Source organism: Rousettus aegyptiacus, unplaced genomic scaffold, assembly GCF_014176215.1.
Source record: "Rousettus aegyptiacus isolate mRouAeg1 unplaced genomic scaffold, mRouAeg1.p scaffold_m13_p_15, whole genome shotgun sequence".
Classification (NCBI taxonomy): Eukaryota; Metazoa; Chordata; class Mammalia; order Chiroptera; family Pteropodidae; genus Rousettus; species Rousettus aegyptiacus.
The window spans coordinates 12,936,199-12,955,138 of NW_023416290.1; the positions used below are offsets into that span (position 1 = coordinate 12,936,199).

Sequence of the window (18,940 nt, forward strand, 5' to 3'; positions counted from 1 at the left end):
ATTTCAAACTCGGTAAGTGAGCCTGGAGCATCCTCTTAGGAGCACTGAAATTCACGGCAGGCTCAAGAGAGATGTTTAATGAATTCAGCTTTGGACTCAAATGCAAAAGGTGAACCCACGTAGGCTTCTCTAAACCTAAAGCTGTTAAACAGGCAAGAACAAAAGCTCCCCAAAAGTCTCTTTCAAACTGCTCTCAGCTGCAAAACATTTTTTTCCCAGACAAGCCTGCTTTTGTAGTAATAGCAAAGGCTTCTGCGTGTAAAGTCAACGCATGATTTTTAAAAGACGCATGTTGTTGTGAAAAAAAAAACGCTAGTCTCATACAGTAGGGGTTTTAGGGGTTTTTTTTTTTTTTTTGTCATTGTCTTTATACCATTAAAGGGAAAATGCACTGGGTTGCTAAGGCATAATTTAGATGCATGTATTTTGGGAGGAAGCCATCATAACTGCTTTGAGCAGACATCACCAATGTGAGGGCATCAGATAACACTATTCACCAAAGAAGGAAAGAGAAAGAGAAGGCAAATTTTTGGAAGACTAGCTTTTTGGGGGAGATACACTCTGTAAGCCTAAATTACTACCATCAAAAGACTGAGGGGAGTCTTTCCATAAGGGCAATCAAAAAGTAAAATAAGCCATCCCTAGTGGGCTTCTGAGGCGTGTGTAAGCCGTTCTAGCAGTTGCTGGTTGGAGACCACTCTCCCCAAGCCAAAGTGAGCCTATCATTCGACCACCTGGAGTCAGGAAGTACAGTGGTTAAAGATCCCAGTGGGAATCCACAGGCCTGAGTCAGACCCTTACTCATTAGCCGAATGACCTTTGGGGGGGGGGCAGTCTCTCGATCTCATGGTCGCCATCCGCAAAATGGTGAGAAAAATAGCACTTAAGTCAGAAATCAGTTTTAGCAAAAGAGATGTATGCTCCATTCCTCAACAAACAGAATTTGGCAGCAAAAAAAATCTAAAGAAAAGTGGCAGGAAACAGCACTGGACAAACTACAACACTGCGTGGGAGCCAGCCCAGGGCTCTGGGGAGCAGGAAAAGGGGAGAGTGTGTGGCCTTCGAGACACCCGGGAGAACCGCAATTTGGTGAGGATTGAGGAGCAGCTGTTACAGTTGATGATGTGGGTCTTGTTTGTAGGCATTTCCACTGTCTAGAATATGGTAGGAATGGTCAATAAAGACATGGAGAATGCATACATAAACATCATTATCTCATAAATGTTTCACCAAATTTTGCTCAGCTTGCAGTGAGCCTTTCTCCGGCCAAGACACGGAACGTTCATCTGCTATGATTAAGCAAGGCCCGTGGGAATGGCCAGATATATCTGGCACCTTGGATCTTTTTTACAAATTTTCTAAGAAACCAGAAAATGTCTGACTACTTGGAGAAAATGTATTGCCTGAGAAGCTTCCAATAATTTTTTTAAAGAGAAAATGAAGATAACCAAACCTGATTTAATTAGTACCTGTGTACCTAGCCTTCTCTCCCCAGCCTCCCATGCCCCCAAGCAAGCTGAGCGCACTTTTCTCATTATGTTCTGGAGCTCAGGGAGCTTCTGACTTGAGCTGAAAACAGACTGCCTTTGCTCGGCCCCTCCTCTGCCAGCCACAGGCCAACAGAGAGTGTCTGCAAACCCAGGATTGGTGCAATGCAGTATTTTCCTCTGGAACTCTGAAGCTGTACTGAAGGTCACAGACATATAATGAAAGTGTATTTGTTTTTGTTGTTCAAATGCAATTTAAATGGTAGCTGTTAAAAGAGGAAGGTGAATTGTTGCCGGCTCGGCAGCCCTTTTTTGAGGTGGCCGATAGTAATGGCATTTTGCTGAGCTAAATTATTTTAGGTCCTCTTGAAAATTATGCAGCTCTTCCTCAGAAAGAGTCTGCTGGCAGTAACTACGGCCCTTCAGTATCACAGTGAGGAGTCAAGCTGCCCACTGAAAACAACCAGCCCTGAACCTTCCAGACCCGGGAAAAGAAAACTGATAAAGGACCAGCAGGGAACTCATAGCAAAACAATGGGAAATTATAAGCAACTTCTCCTTTATAAAAGGCATTTTTCTTACGCCAACCGATGCCTATTATAAACATTCGGATTTATCGCCGGAGAACCGCGTTTTTCTGTGCAATATTGCTCTCGGGTCCCACCTTGTTTCTGCATACTGTGCATTCCGAGGAAGGCATTCCTGTCTCAGATTCCAGAATGCTCTTCTTTCTTCTTCTGGCCTGCGCCCTGCCAGACTGGCTGCTACATTCTCTGGTCTCCATGTAACGAGAAGCTGTCGACACCACCTAATAGAACACACCTTGGTCCCAATTCCAAAATTCAATTTAATTCTTCAAAGTCAGAAGAGAGTTAAGGCTGACGACAGGAACTGCGGTATCAAAGCTTAATGTCGTGGGTGAAGCAGGGAAGGGGAACACAGCGTGCCTTCTCTGCTCTTTCCTCGAGTGGTTTTATTGTGGTCTCGTAGGGAAAATGGAGTTTGGTTCTGTACTTTGGAAGGCTGACACTCTGGACCAGTGTAAGAGTCCATTAACCCTCCAAGCCCCCAGTGAGATACACAGTCAGCAACATGAATTTGGCCTCATAAATACGGAAGGAGAACACTAACAGGTTAAGAAACATGGCCAAAACTACCTGCCAAATGAACGCAAGAAACAACACCGCGTGTTTGTGAGTGTGTGTGTGTGTGTATGCGTGTGTGTGTGTGTGTGTGTGTGTGTGTGTGTAATGTTTGGATTTAGAGCTACTGTTCCACTATTTTTCTTTTTGCCCTTGATGATGTTTTCCCCTTTTTTTCTTTTTCCTGCCCTCTAAAATTTTTCAAACATGTATTTTTAGTTACATCCCACTGTATTATACATATTTACATATGTACATTGAATAAAGCTTTGGATAAGACCTTTCACTCTTATCAGCATTTGCCCATTTCCAGAAATTCATGAAATCTGAGCGTGAGAAGGAGTTAAAATGTGTCCCAGAGACAGTCAGCCTTTGTTTCTTTCCTTTCCAGCTAACTTTATTTCCCCTCTTCTGCCATCTCATCGCTGGTAAAAGCCCCGGATGGCTTATCATCAAATCATTACGCCCAATCTGTGAAATTGCCACTGGTTAGCTAACACCATCCTGCGCTCAGGGGCAAGAATGCTGAATCTTTAATTAACCTGCGCCTTTTCTGCAAGGAACTAGACTCTTTCAATCCTGAATGTTATATTCTAACTCCTCTTCCCATAACTAATATCTAAAGAGAGGATTTTCACAAAAACCAAAGAGCTTCCTAAATAAGCTCTCTGCTCTCTTCCAGTGAAATTGCTTCTGCTGCGGAATATTTTGAATGTCCTTCTCATTTACCAGACTCAAATTAATCCATCGGTGCTCTGTGAGAGCAGCCATATAAGGGTAAGGAGGAGAGGGGAGACAGTCCTTACTCCAGGCGCCCCTGAAATCCAGCAATGGCTTAAACTAACTAGCCAATAGTGATAATATTGGCAAGGTTTTAGGGTTCTTTTATGAGCAAGGGAATGACCATCTGAAGTGGTCACCTTAACTTCTCCCTGTCCCTTAATTCTTTAAACCTACTATTACAAGGCAAAAATATATATATATTTTTTTAAATATCTCATTCTGAGGGGCATATAAATCATTTGAACAGATAATATAACAGTTTTGACTGAATCGGCATCAGCCATCCTCATACACAGCCTAAGGGACAACGGGGGGTCATGAAGGCACACCCGCCCTGCTGGTCACACGGATGACAGGACCTGTGCCTTTGGCCTTGCCATTGCATTTGGCTTCCTTTACCTGCCACCCCTGAGCTGACGACGCCACTGTCCCACTGCCTCGGGGAGGCTCTGACACTGTGCTATGTAACACACATACCCAGATTTCTGGCCCCAGTAAGTTCTCTTTCAAATCCAGTTTCCGTCTGCCTCGCAAAGAGTAAGAACTGCACCACCGACGTACTCTGATCTCCCGTCAGAACTCAGGTTTAAATTTCCTGCCCTGCTGTCGTCAGCAGGACAGTCACACTTGTTAAACGCTGGATGCTGGCATCCGCGCAGCAAGTTCAGTGTTGTGACTCTCATCTTTGTGCATTCGGCCTGCCTGCCTGCACCCTGCCAGCTGCTGTTGGCTAAAGGGAAGAGGACGAGGCAAACGCACCTCGGGCAGGCAGGCCGTACAGGAAGTCCTTTCCAAAGAGGAAAGGGAGGGAAATCATGGCCTTTCTGGTCCCCACGGATGTCTTGAATGAAAGAAAGGGAGATAGTTGAGAAATCGAATCCAAGCATTCACACTTCCCCTCTCCTGGGGTAGAACTCCAAAAGGAGGCGTAACAGAAGCATCCGGGTTGTTAGAAGAAGCCAGAGAACATCGGGGGAGGAAACGGTACACCAACCGGGACCTAGCTTGTGTGCCGGGCAGAGGGAAGCCCAGGAGACACCGAGTGCACAGCCACAGCTGGCTTAGTGCAGAAACAGGATTGCAATAGCCCTGGAAGGAGACGCGCAGGTTATAAGAGCTGGAGGCAGCGTTCCCGACTCCCCCACGGCCTGTCCAGCTCCTACTAAGGACAGTAAGTCTCTGTTTGTCTTGACTGCGGGGCAGGGACCGCAGATATTGGAAGTGCTGGGGAGACAGCAGAGGAATAAGATGAAATAGCTTCATTATATGGCAGTTTCAAGACCAGTAGAAACCATCAGGACCAGTCTTCAGTAGTGAGTGGCAGACCCCGGGAAGGTGGGCGGGCAGCAAGCTTCCACGGGAAGGTGAAGGGTCCGGCCCTCCTCACCTCCCACCCCCACTGCTGTGAGATTATTAAACCTGATGAGTCTTATAAAGCCAGAGGCCACCTTGGCAAGGAATAGCAGAAGGAGGTGAAATATGAACTTAGCCTCCACCTTAAGATACGAGTCACCCAAAATAGACCATTGAAACTGAAGGGCCAAGGTTATTCTTAATCAGAAAACTTAAGTTTCTCCCCTATATAGAGATTAATGTGTTTTGGGGGACAGGTGGGTTAATAAGGCTGAATTGTAAAAAAAAAAAAAAAAAAAAAAAAAATTATTCGATTATTTAATAAACAAACAAAATTTAAGATCCAGAAATTATATTGTTACACATTAGCCTTAGAGAAGCTCTTACTCCTGAATGTAAGGAGACACATACAAAAACATTCATAAAAACTGAGAATGACGCAAATGTCCTTCAATAGGAGAACAGATAAACAAATTGGGGTAAAATCACACAATGAGATACCATAAAAGAAAGTGATATATATTGACAGAGATGAACATTTGGTCACGTAATATCAAGCAAAAAATGAAAGTTGCAAAAAGATGCAGATACATAGCATATCATTTACGTATAGTTTAAAAACATACAAAATTACTGGTTGGTGGTAATAAGAACTGCAAGCATTTTATATGGAGCTTCCTAAGCACTAGGCAGTGTTCTAAGATTTTATATATACTATGAGTTACTCTTCACAACCTGAAAATGGTATGATTATTGGTATGATTATTATCTGCGTTTTACACATAGGAAAGTTGAGGTATATATACAGAAGTTAAATAACTTTCTCTGGCTAAACTTTAGCTAATAAAGGGGGCCCCAGGATTGATTTCAGAGTCTACGCTGTTAACTTCTATGGTTGACCGCCTCTCACACTCTTTAAATATGAAGTAAAAATATAAAGAATTACATAGAATGATAAAGTACAAATTCAGAATAAGTGTTTACTGATGAGGGCAGAGAAAACAATGCATTGGGGCCAAGGGCATGGGCCAGGGAGAGGGGGAGCTTCCATTTCTTAGCTTTGGTGATATGTGTTATATTATCATTTATACCTTTATTCCAATACGTCTAGGATATTTTACTAAAAGAATTTTAGGTAGCTATATTTTCTTTGCATGTTTAAGTATAATATGAATTGAATTAACATGCTATTCCGCCCTAATGTACAGAACGGACTCTGGCTGGTGATGATGTGTCAATGCAGGTTCATCAATTATAACAAATGTCCCACGCTGGAGAGAGACGCTGATGCTGGGGGCGGCTGTGCGTGTGTGAGGCAGGGAGTATATGGGGCAGCTCTGTGTGCTTCCCACACCATTCTGCTTTGAACCGAAAATGCTCTAAAAAAAGTAAAATATTTTATTAACGCTATTCCATGTAGCAACATCATCTGGGACACTATTGGCTTATAAACTTGGGTGCAAATTAGGTCACAGTGTTGGCAGTCTGCTTAGCATCAATTAACATGTGTCTAGACAACTATAAGAATAACCTTTGGGGACAGACATCAAACTGCCCTTCGGTTACCTTCTAGCACTGATCAGGGTGGTGAGAAGGTTAGAGATGCCAATGAAGCCAGATCCAAATATTTGGAGTCACGCAGAGCAGATGTCACAGTCAGGTAGAAATATCTAGGACCTTCCTGGGAGGTGTGCCAGGTCGCTACCTCAGAGGGATCCAAATGTCCTGACCGAAAAGCAAGGACTGTGGAAGGTGAGCTGTGAAGCAACTCCCCTGAGGCAGACCATTTCTAATGGCTGAACATTTGCCAAGTTTAGGGTAGAGCCTGGCTCAGAGCCCAAAATCTTCCTTACCCGACCTAGAAAAGTGAATTCATCTCCAGGGCATGTTCTTGGGGAAATGTACACTCGGAGCAAACAGGAGCCCCTCAGTGACTGCAGAGAGGGGAGGACAGAGTCAGAGGCAGGCCTGTGTGTCCTGTCAACAGCGCCCAGAGGCCTGGGCATTGGTCTGGGGAAAGTTCGAGACCAGTGCAAAAACGGTGACCTGGAAGTTAGTCAGATTTGAGAAATGTCTGAGAGTATGATCACTGTATCATCCAGAGATTGAATGAGCTTCCTGACCTTTTGTGGATAAGGAAAAGGGAAATTAGTGATTTTCCAGCCTTGGGGACTCTGCCAGGAATTTTTCCATTTCACTTTATGGATGACTCTCAATCCTTCCCCAGCCTTCACTTTGACTGAAAAGGTTTTTTTGTTGTTGTTTTTTGTTGTTTTTTGTTTTTTAATGTTCTAAGAAATGATAATAGCCTACCCCTTCCCACTGCAAAATATTTCCACTGAAGTATGTAGTGCTTTCCACAGCCTGCTCCTCCCCTGTGGAGATAAGCCAGAGGTCTCGACTTCAAAGTTCAGGCAATATATATTTGCTATAAGCTGAAGAATAGAAACAACATAAATTTGAAGGGAAAAAAAGAAGAAGCAGACTATTGTACTGGTATTGTAAACATTTCAATTATCTTTTGTACTTTACAATAAATGGTTTTGGGGTCCATCCAAACACTTACAAATTTTATTTCCTCCTGGGAGGAAGGATATAACTCCCAACCTCTGCCCCCTCTAAATCAACAGAGATGTAGCATAAATAAGGTTCTCATGCCTTCTCAAAAATCTAGATCTGCTTTCTTTGGAGAAGAAACAAAAAGGAAAGACAGAGGAATGACAATGAGTTGAGAAGGAAAGGAGAGGGAATACAGGAAGGAAGACATATCAGAGAATGGTAACACCAACAAAAAATGAGCAAGAGAGAGAGGACAGACAAATGACATTTCCCCTATACTCTGTATTGACAAGAAAACGAGGGCTTTGCATCCCCAAAGTGTGGTTCCACTTTTCCCAGATAATTGAGACTCGTTCTCAAAACCAATTTCATAACAGCGTTGAACAAGACTTTCTACGATTTTTATCTGTAAAAATGAAGGCGACTGAAAAGGATCTGAACCAGGAAGAAGCTGGATCCCCAAGCAGTGGAGAACAGAGTCCCCCAGGAAGGCCTCTGCTCTGTGTACACGGCACCCCTGGAGGTTATGATAACTCTGAGGAGGATCATCATGTGGGTCCCTCAAGAGTCTAGGCAGTAAGTACTGCAGCCTGGAGCCTCGGCGAAGATCTTCATGACTCAGAAAAGGGGACGTGGAGGCACAAGCTTTCAGACAATGATGAGAAGGCATTGTCAGAGACAAAGGCAGGCTAGTAGCAGCCATGGAAACACAGGACTGAAACTAGGCCTCTTCCCAATTGCTCTAGACCAGCGGTTCTCAACCAGGGGTGATTAGCATTCAGGGGGATACTTGACAATGCCTGGAGACATCTTAGTCGTTCCATTTGAAGGGGGGAAGAGTGGTGGCAGGGTAACAGTGCTGCTTTTCTCAGATAAGCACCCAGATGCTGTTGCTGGCATCTAGTGAGTAGAGTGAGAGGACAATGCTAAACGCCCGACAGTGCATGAGACAGTCTTCACAACTGAGAACTGTCCGATCCAAAGTGTCAGTAGTGTTGAGATTGAAGAAACGTACTCTAGCTGAAGTACCTTCTGTCAATCATGTATCATTCTGGGGAAATAGGAAAAATTGAGCCCCAAATGACCAAGACTGAATTTCATGGCAACCCTGATGAGTTAACATCAAGCCAGATTTGCTTTAAAAAAAATAAAAGCATGACATGGTTGGAGAAAACACATGATATTGCAAGATGGGAACGCTCTCCAGATTCCTCAGAATCTTTCTGAGCATCATGTTCCTTAACATGTATTAAAGCTTCTCACATTGGAGCGAAATGACTTTGAGAGAATGGTCCTGGCTCTGCTGCACCTTTGGAGAATACTCAGGACTAGCTGCTGAGTGGTGGGACTGGACCCTGTATCCGGCCACTTGGGCGTGTTTCTTGGTCAGCCAGCAACATGCAGACACCAGGACCAGGCAGCATGGATTTAAATCTCTAGAAAAGTAAAAAAAGATCCTTTCTTTGCTCTGAAACAGCAGCGGTATATTTTAGACATTGACCAACCTCTAAGAAGCAGAATTACTCCTTTTTGCTTGTGAGGAAGAGGGATGTGTCTTGGCAGACACTTCACAGTACCCACAGGGGTTCTCGACCAAATTCCAGTGCAGGGGAGGGTGGTCTCCCCATATACGCCCAAGCAATTCTCCAGCACACCAGCTGGATGTCTTAAATTCTACTCAATTCTGACACTGTCTACCAGAGGTAGCATCAGATTCCACAGGTAAAGGGCTCAATCCCACAAGACCACCCTCTACTTCAGACAGTAATCACCTGTCGTCTATTATTGCCTATGCTTCTGACCAACTGGCTACAAATTGGAAGTTCCAACATGACCCCCTTTGCATTCAATGAACTTGCTAGAGCAGATCACAGAATTCATGATACTCTTTTAATCACTAGGTCACCAAAGAGGTATAAAAGGATATAAATAACTCAGAAACAACCAGATGGAAGAGATGCCTAGGGCAAGGTTTAGGGAGAAGAGTAGGGAGCATCCATGCTCTCTCCAGGAGTGCTGCTCTCCCCAAATCTCCACATGGCCATCAACCCAGAAGCTCTCCAAACCCCATCCATTTGGGGTTTTATAGAGGCTTCATTACGTAGATCATTGGCCATTGGCAATTGAACTCAATAACCAGCCCTTCTCCCATCCATGGAATTTAGTGGGGTGCAACTGAAAGCTTTAAACCACCAATCAAATGGTCAACTCTCTCAGCAACCAGCCCCCATTCTTAGGCTCAGTCCAAAGGTTGCTCATTAACATAGCAAAAGACACCTTTGATCACTTAGGAAATTCCAAGGATTTCAGTGCCGGTCCAAAAATGGGAATGATGACCTAATATCTACTTTTTATTATAAATCACAAAAATCATGATATCACAGTCACCATAAAAATAATCCACCACAGGTGGTGTGAAATCTAAAGGATAGCTTGGGAGTCTTGAAAAAATAGGACAGCTCTGGAAGACACTCTCCTAACCCAACAGAAAGGGATTCCTAACATCTATCTCCATTGTTACCACTGAGAGCTAGGACTTGTAGCTGGAAGGAGAGGGAAAAAATCCTAAATGCCCATCTGGTAGTGGACAGTAGGTCAAGGTGGAATTAGCCATAGTCAACAGGGCTGCCTCTCCACCTTGCATCTGAATGAGCCACTGCAGGTAGCCAGGAAAGTGTTCGAGTGGAGCTCTCAAATTGAATCTGAGATTTACTTCCTTCTAATGTTGGGAGCTCAGAGGCTGGATAGAAAAATATGATTCTGAGGATTGAAAAAATTGTGGTTAAATGGGGCCTGTGTCAAATTTTATTGCAAAACCAAAAACTTAAATGAATGTAACTTTCTTAATGTTATTAATGCCATGGAGCAAATTTATTCCATGCATGTGGAAATACAGACACACAAATATATGCCCAATACATACATATAGAAAACATAACACAAATCCCTGATCTGGAGGAATAAAGGACTTCTCAGGTATGAAGAACAAAATGAATATTCGATTGAATTAAAGACTGGTTTTAAAAGCCAATTCTTTCATTTCTCTGTGATTTAATTTTCACTTCCATTTGTCAGAAATAATAGTTGCTATTAAAAGAAAGAATTATGAGAAGAGTTTATGTTCTTATGGCTCTTTTACCCAGAAAGCATTACATTAAAAATTTCCTTCTGGGTAAGTTCTCTAAAATGCCCACGACGCCATTACTCTGGGAAACTTACTGGGCAAAGAAAGTAAACTGTAATTTAAACACCAAATAATTGCTAAAAGAGCCACCCACTACTTAAAAACAAGAAGCATCCATTTATACAATTTATTTTATCTGAATGATTTAAACTCTAAATTATTTGGGACCATTAATCAAGTTTTAATTCCTCTTCTCTACTCTAACATGTCAAGTGCCTGAAATAAAAAGGAACAACAGCTCAAATAAAAAATAGAAAAAGTATATCTAATTATTAAAGGTAACAGTACACATAATAATTTTTTGCCAAGGATGCAAGTTAATTGATTCTTACATTTATTCTCTACTCAGATTTTAGTTCATCTTTATTCATTTACGCTTTTATAACTATAGGTTGTGAATTAATGTATTTAAATGGGATAGTATTTCACAAAAAATGAACATCCTTATGAATCCCAGAACTCCTTACTTAGATGAAAGACCATGTCAATAAAACAGTATTAAATTACTCTGCAATAGTAATCGCTCTGCTTCCTTCCACTGTAGTGAACGGTAATAAAGGAAGATTTCTCTCTACAAATGTCCACTGCTATTTCAAAAAATGAGACTGTTGGTTTGATTTAAAATTTGGCTGTAGGGACTACCAGTTCTAATTAACATGACTAAATCTTTATTTAGAAAAGAGAGAGAAAGAGGTTAAAAAAATAAGCGTGTCCTAATCAAATAAGAAGATAATTCAGAGGTCTTTATTTTGCCCATGGAAATGACTGCCAGTTGAGATATGTAAAAGAAAATTCAATCAAGTTGATGTAATCTAATATATATAGACTCTGACTTTAGCTGAATACTGTGAAAAAGAAGTTTTCTGTGATGCAAGAATTCAACACATAATGAATACTAGGCCAACAGAATCAATATCAGTAACTCCAGTTCTAAATGGGTATTTTAATTGTCTTGAATTTTTCACTGTAACTGTTTAATGAAATAAAAAAATAAATGGTAAATTATCAGCATGATGACTACTTTTTTAGATGGCAGAGACATACAAGCATAGCCACAAAGAAGACAGATATATATCTATACACTTGGCAATGTATAGATATACCTCTTAGATAACTGACTGAGAGCACTTATTTCAATTCAGATGTTTGTTTAATTTTGTAGATTCTGTCAGAGCCAGAAAAAAAAAATTAAGGATCATTTTGATGATAATATAAATTAAGAGTTGGAGGGTAGAAATATGATTCTAACATAAATACATTGAATCTAAGTAGGATAGGGATCCCCAAATTTGCCCATCAACTAATCTCCTAAAAAAGAATCTGGAAAGAAGGAGACTGAAAACCACCTGAACCCACTAATCCATCCAACAGCTGAGTAACCAGACACTATGTGCACCCCAATAATATGAATCGTGAAGTACACAGCATTGCCAGGGATATATTTTGCCAAGAATGTTTAACTTGATTCTAATAGTCTTTAGCTCTAGCATCAAGTTTATAGGAAATACAAGAGATAAAAGAACTAATAACACAAGACAAATTCGGAATAAGGGGTACTCCACAGAAAAGCTAACCTTTTTTTTCCCTTTTGTTTAATGACTATATGTCATTTAAAAAAGAAGTTGGGGGAAAGTAAAAGAGATTTAGAAGATATAATAAGAGTCTGTGGACCTATTGGCATTCTGGTTCAAAAAACAAACTATAAAAGACATTTTAGGGACAAATGAGGAAATCTGAATGTGAACCAGATATTAAAAGATATTAGAATTAATTATTATTAATTTTGTTAAATATGATGTTATGGTGAATACTTTAAGAAATGTTCTCATTTTTTCAGGCTTCCCATGGACTATTTAGCTGTGAAATAGCAGGATGTTTATAATTTATTTTAAATATTTTTATAAAGATGTGGGTCAACTTCCAGTAATGGTGAAGAAATAAAATGATTATGAAACCCTCACAGATAGAAACTATAAAAATATTGGGTAAAGTTTAAATTAGGATGATTACAAGGTCTTAGAAAGTATCCAAACACAAGCAAAAACAAAGGGAACATTTTATTTTTAAAAACTGCAACTGGAGCTTTCTGTGGGTGGACGTGTGGTTCAAGTCTCGCCTCCCTGGGTCGTCATGTCTAAGTCAAAATTCCTCCACCCCGCCCCACTCCCCAAGACCCCTAACAGTGGCAGAAGCATTTTGTCCAAAGTTTGAGCTTGGAAACAACCAAGGTGAGTCCGAGGAGCCATTCTGAGCAATGGAGAATGCTCACGGACTGCATGGTGACAAGAAGTCCAAACACCAAGTGCTGTAGAGACTTTGGGTCTGTCGCATGTGCCACTGTGGCGGAGGCGGAGGCGGCCATGGCGGCGAGGCCACAGGAGGTGGATGGGAGAGCTGTGGAACCAAAGGCGGCTGTCTCTAGAGAAGATCCTCAAAGACCTGGTGCCCACTTAGCTGTGACAGAGATCTCTGGCGGTGGTTTTAAAAAAGATGCTGAAGAACCTGAGAGATTATTTTGAACAGTATGGGAAAATGGAAGTGACTGAAATCATGACTGACTGAGGCAGGGGCAAGAAGAGAGCCTTTGCTTTTGTGAACTTTGATGGCCGTGACTCTGCAGACAAGACTGTCATTCAGAAATGCCATGCTGTGAAGGAAGGAAAGCCTATCTAAGCTAGAGACAGCCAGTGCTTCATCCAGCCAAAGAAGTCAAAGCAGCTCTGGAAAATTCTGAGGGGTTGTGAAGGTGGTTTTGGGAGGAATGACGACTTTGGCTGTGAAGGAAACTTCAAAGGTCGAGGTGGCTTTGGTGGCAGCTGTGGTGGAGGAGGATGAAATGGCAGTGGGGGTGGCGATAATGGTTTGGTAACAATGGAAGCAATTTAGAAGCGGAGGAAGCTGTAGTGATTTTGGCAGTTGCAACAATCAATCTTAAAATTTTGGATCCGTGAAAAGAGGAAGTTTTGGAGGCATAAGCTCTGGCCTCTGTGGTATTAGAAGCCAATACTTTTGCCAAACCACGAAACCACGGTGGCTATCACAGTTCCAGCAGTAGAATAGCTATGGCCATGGCAGGAGGCTTTAATTACTGCCAGGAAGCAAAGTTTAACAGGAGAGAAGAGCCAGAGAAGTGACAGGGAAGCCACAGGTTTCAATGGATTTTTGAACTCAGCCAAGCACAGTGGTGGCAGAGTTTAGCCGGTACAAAAAAAAAAGGAAAAAAAGACACGCTTTAGACAATACTCATGTGTATGGGCAAAAAAATTCCAGACCACATTTGGGGCTAATTGTATAACAGGTCATTTTTCTTTTCTGTGGAAAATGTAAAGCATTCCAACACAAGTTTTAATGCAAAATTTTTTGCACCCACACCGTCAACTGCTAAATGTAATAGTCTGATCATGACGGTGAATAAATGTGTCCTTTTTTTAATGTGCTGTGTAAAGTTAGTCTACTCTGAAGTCATGTTGGTAAATTACCCCAAAAGTGTGAAATTAGAATCCCTTCAGGATGATATCAGGTTCCATTTGAAATTTATTTACAACCAGCTTGGGCGCAGAAGCCATTGTCTTCAGAGCCTTTGGTGTAGATGAATTGACAGTTCCTGTATGACCTGGAGTCCACCATTAAAAGGGTCACCCAAGCGGAGTCACGGGGTTTATTTGGTCACTAATGATTGTTGGCACATGCTACGCAATATCTCTAAATTGAATTACTGTACCAGATAAAACTATAGATGGGAATGAAGCTTGTGTATCATAAATTATGATATGTGATCAATAAACAATTTAATACTCTCTTAAAATAACTGCAACTGGAAAAAGTTAAAAAGTTCGAATTTATGGCTATCCAGCCCATGGCTCTGCCCAATTTCCATGACTATAGCTGCTGAACTGCAGTGGGAAAAACAATGATCTTCTTAGCTAACGGTGCCAGAAACTGAGTTCAGGCTTGGAAAATAACTGAAAATTTAAAGGGAAAATCTTAGCACCAATAGAGCCTCAGGAGGAGTAAGACCAAAATTCAGAGCAAAAACTCTGGCTGGCAATTAAATTATGTATAAGGCCCTGATGGAAAAAGTAATCAGACACTAGAGAAATTTTTAAAAACAGAACCAGAACTCTGAATTTGATACCTAACTGGGGGTATTTCCCAACCACAAGCATCTCAGCTAAATAAAGCTGAATCTAAATATTCCAGAAGAATCAGAGTGTAGTCTGAAGCAGGTAGAAATTACGGGGATGGGGGAGACACACCACAGATGGTCAGTTGTACCTATGCCAAAATCTTGGATGGCTGCCAAATTTGTAGCAATGGGGGTAACTACAAGGGACAGGTAAAAAGATTGTATTTGGAAGCCCTAAAAACTAATAGTAGCTGTTTGTAGAAGAGACAAAGTTTAGTTTGAATCCAAGTGAGTTAATCATATACTAGAACAAAAGAACTAATAATACACAGGAGAACATGGCAGAGTTCACTACATTATATTATCTATAATGTTTAGTTCTCAATCAAAAATTACTAGACATTCAAAATTATAAAATTATGGCCTGTATTCAGGGGAAAAAGGAAGCCAATAGAATCTAACTCTAATTTGGGCCAGAAGTTGAATTTAGCAGGTAAAGACATAAAAGAAGTTATAAATATGTTTTAAAAATTAACAGAAAATACATTGGAATACTTCAAAGAAAATTTGTTAGAATAATTGATGGGCAATCTCAACAGAAAAGTAGAAATTATATTCAAAAGTATATTACAGATCTATAAAGTGAATAACTGAAATTAAAAATATTTAACACTCCTCTTTTCAGTCATTTATTTTAAAACTGGACAAAAGTATCACCCAAGCAGAGTCACGGGGTGATATTTACTATCATCATTTAATTGACATTTTTAGAGAACTACACAAAACAACAGCAGAATATATATTTTTCGAAGTGCACAAAAGCGTTCACCAAGATGAATCATATGCTTGGCTTTAAAACAAGTCTCAATAGATTGCAAAAGATTTAAACCTTATAGAGTATCGCAGCAGGGATACATTACAAGTTAACAAAAACAAAACATTTAGAAAATCCTCAAATATCTGAAAATTAAACAACTCTAGCCTAAAAAAATCCCTGAGTCAGAAACAAACACAATAAAACAAATAAGAAACAAAATTAGCTAGATGAGAATTTACTGTGATATGTAGGGAAATCGATGCTCAGAAGGAAAATATTAAATGCTCATATTAGAAGGTCAAAGAAGTCTCAAATCAATGGCCTAAACTTTCATCTTGAAAAAAAAATAGCTTACAAGAGGGTGGAGGGTGAAAGGGGGGAGGTAGACAGGGTAAAGAGGGTTAAATATGTGGTGACAGAAAGAAATCTAACTATGGGAGGTGAATGCACAGTGTAAATATATATATGCCTTACTGTTAACGTATACGGCCGAAACTTACTGGATTTTGTTAACTGATGTCACCATAAAAATAAATAAATAAATAAATGAATGAATAAATAAATAAATAAATAAATAAATTTAAATAAATAAATAAATAAATGGAAATAGCAAAAGAAGAGCAAATCAAACCTAAGTAGAAGAAATAAAATAGGTAGCTTAAATCAGTGAAATAGAATACTAGAAAATCAGTAGAGAAACATCAATGAACCAAAACTGGTTCTTTTTAAAGATCAGTAAAATTGATAAATTTCTAGCTGAAGTGATCAAGAAAATAAAAAAAGTAACAAATTACCAACAGAGAAGGGAACTATCACTTCAGACCCTACTGACATTAAAAGAATAAAAGAATATTATGAACACCATTATGCCAATAAGTTTGCAAATAGATTAAAAGAGTATATTTCTGGAAAAATAATAAGTCTTTAAGGCTCCCTCAAGAAAAATGTAGATAACTTGAAAAGTCTATATCTATTAAAGAAATCAAATTATTTGTTCATAGATTACATGATTATCTACATAAAAATTCCTAAGTATTCTACTACTAGAAATAATAAGTACATTTAGCAATATCCCAAGATACAATATACAAACATTGTGTTTCTAAATAGCAACAGTGAAAAATTAGAAGTTAAAATAAAATTAGTACTATTTACAATGCCTCAAAAATTATGAAATATTCAAATATAAATGTAGAAAAAAGTGTGCTTTACATGTCCCCTGAATACCATAAAACATTGCTAAGAGTAAGGAAGCCCTAAATAAATGGAGAGAAGTACCCTGTTCATAAATCTCAAGATTCAATATTATTGAAATGTCAAATCTATTTAAATTGATCAACACAAAACTAATCAAAACTTCAGGATACTTTTCTTGTAGAAATTAGCAAGCTGATTCTAATAATTAATACAGAAATGAAAGGGCCTAGAGTAGCCGGGTGATTCTGAAGAGGACTTACACTCCATTATTTCCAGACTTGCTGTAGAATTACAGTAATCACAACAGTTGCAGTATTGGCACAAAGGATGATCACAGAAATCAACAGAACAGAACAGAGAGTCCATAAATACGAGTATAGGTAGTGAATTGATTTTGGCAAAAATACCAAAATAACTTCATGGGGAATAGTTTTTTCACCAAACATTGCTAGAACAATTTGATAATTATATGCAAATAAAAAAGGTCTTGGATCTTCACCTAATATCATATACATAACTTGAAATGGAAAACTATAGAATTTCCTAAAGAATACATAGGAGAAAAATCTTGCCAATCTCAGCCTACCCCCAATTTGTTACTATCAGAAAGCATCAGCTGTGGAAACAAATCAATAATTTGGAATCCATTATAATTTACAATTTTGATCTTCAAAAATCACAGTTAAGAAAGTAAAAACACAAGCCACAGACTGAGAGAAAATATTTGCAAAATACATATCCGATAAAGGATATGTCTCCAGAATTATATAAAGAGCACTTAAAACAGAAAAATAAGAGGACAAACAACCCAGTTTTTCAAATGAGCAAAGATTTAGACAGACATCTCACAGAAGATGGTATACAAATGTCGAATAAACATGTAAAAAGATGTTCAGTGTAACTAGTCATTTGAGTAATGCAAATTAATATACTACTACACACTCGCCAGAATGGCTAACATTAAAAAGACTGACATAATCAAGTCCTAGTGAGGATGTGGAACAACTGGTACTCTCATTCGCAGCTGTGGGAAGGCAAAATGGTACTGTTGCTCTGGAATAGTTTTGAAGTTTTCTTTAAAATTAAATACACACTTACCATATGTCCTGAAATCTCACTTCTAGGTAGTTAGCCAAGAGAAAGGGGGGGGGGGGGAAGTCCACACAAAGACGTGTCCCCAAATGTTCATTACATCTTTATGCAGAATAACTCCTCAAAAACTGAAAATAACCAAAATGTCCATCAGCTACAGAATGGAAAACTTCAGTATATCCATACAATGTCATGCTAATCAGAAATAAGAAGAAAAAAATCACTGATGGTTGGACATCCTGGATGAATCTCAAAAGCACTGTGCAAAGTGAAGGAAGTCAGACACGAAATACTACCTACCTTATGATTCCATTTATATGAAATTCTGGAAAAGACAAAACTACAGAGAAAGAAAGTAGTTCAGTGGTTTACTGGGGGTTTACCTAGATGATGGATGTATGAAGGATTCATTAGACTCTCCTTTCTATTTCTCTGTATTTTGCAAATTTTCTTTGTAGAACTGTTCTTAAGAAAGTTGTTGACATGATGGGAAAAGGCACCAAGTGAATATAAAAAAGTATATATACATATTTTTTTTACCATAATTATATATACATATTTTTTTTTACCATCAATTATGTCCATATAGTAGCTCTAAGACTGCAATGCCATATCTCTTGAATCTACTTTCACTACCTTTACAAATAGATTTGGGAACAGAGAAAACCATGTAGTAAGATCAGTATTGCTATTTTAATGTGTGAATAATTTCTTACTGGCTAAGACTTGTTTATTCTTTTCTTCTTTTCTCTCTCTCTTTTTTTTTTCCACCCCTCTTTGGAGCAAATTTGCTCAAAGTTTTTTTGTCGTTTTGTTTGTTGAGTGGGTTTCTTTTTAGCATGATTATTCACAGATTTTCTTTTTTAATTGATAAGTTGGTCATCCTATTTTTAGAAAATGAAGGAATAAAAAATAACATGTTTCGCCTTTCTCACTAAAGCAGTTCTCTAAGAAACTGGGTAAAGCAGAGAAATACCAAGTGTGACATTTAACAATTATTAAGAGTCTTTGTTAAACAAACAAACAAACAAACAAACTCCCTGAATCTCTATGATATATTAAATACTCATTAAAATTCGTGAGAACACTTTCATACTTACCTGTGAAGATCTTTTTTTAATGCATGATTTGGATAGAAAAATTTTTAATCTTGCAAGTGTTCTGTAAGTGTTAAAAAGTCTAGAAAGACCATATGAGAGA

General features: G+C 39.3%; 1 pseudogene; it reads left to right on the top strand.

The window, feature by feature from the left end:
- The first annotated feature begins 846 nt into the window (after nucleotides 1-846).
- Nucleotides 847-13,593, top strand: LOC118612042 (annotated as a pseudogene).
- The last annotated feature ends 5,347 nt before the right edge of the window (nucleotides 13,594-18,940 follow it).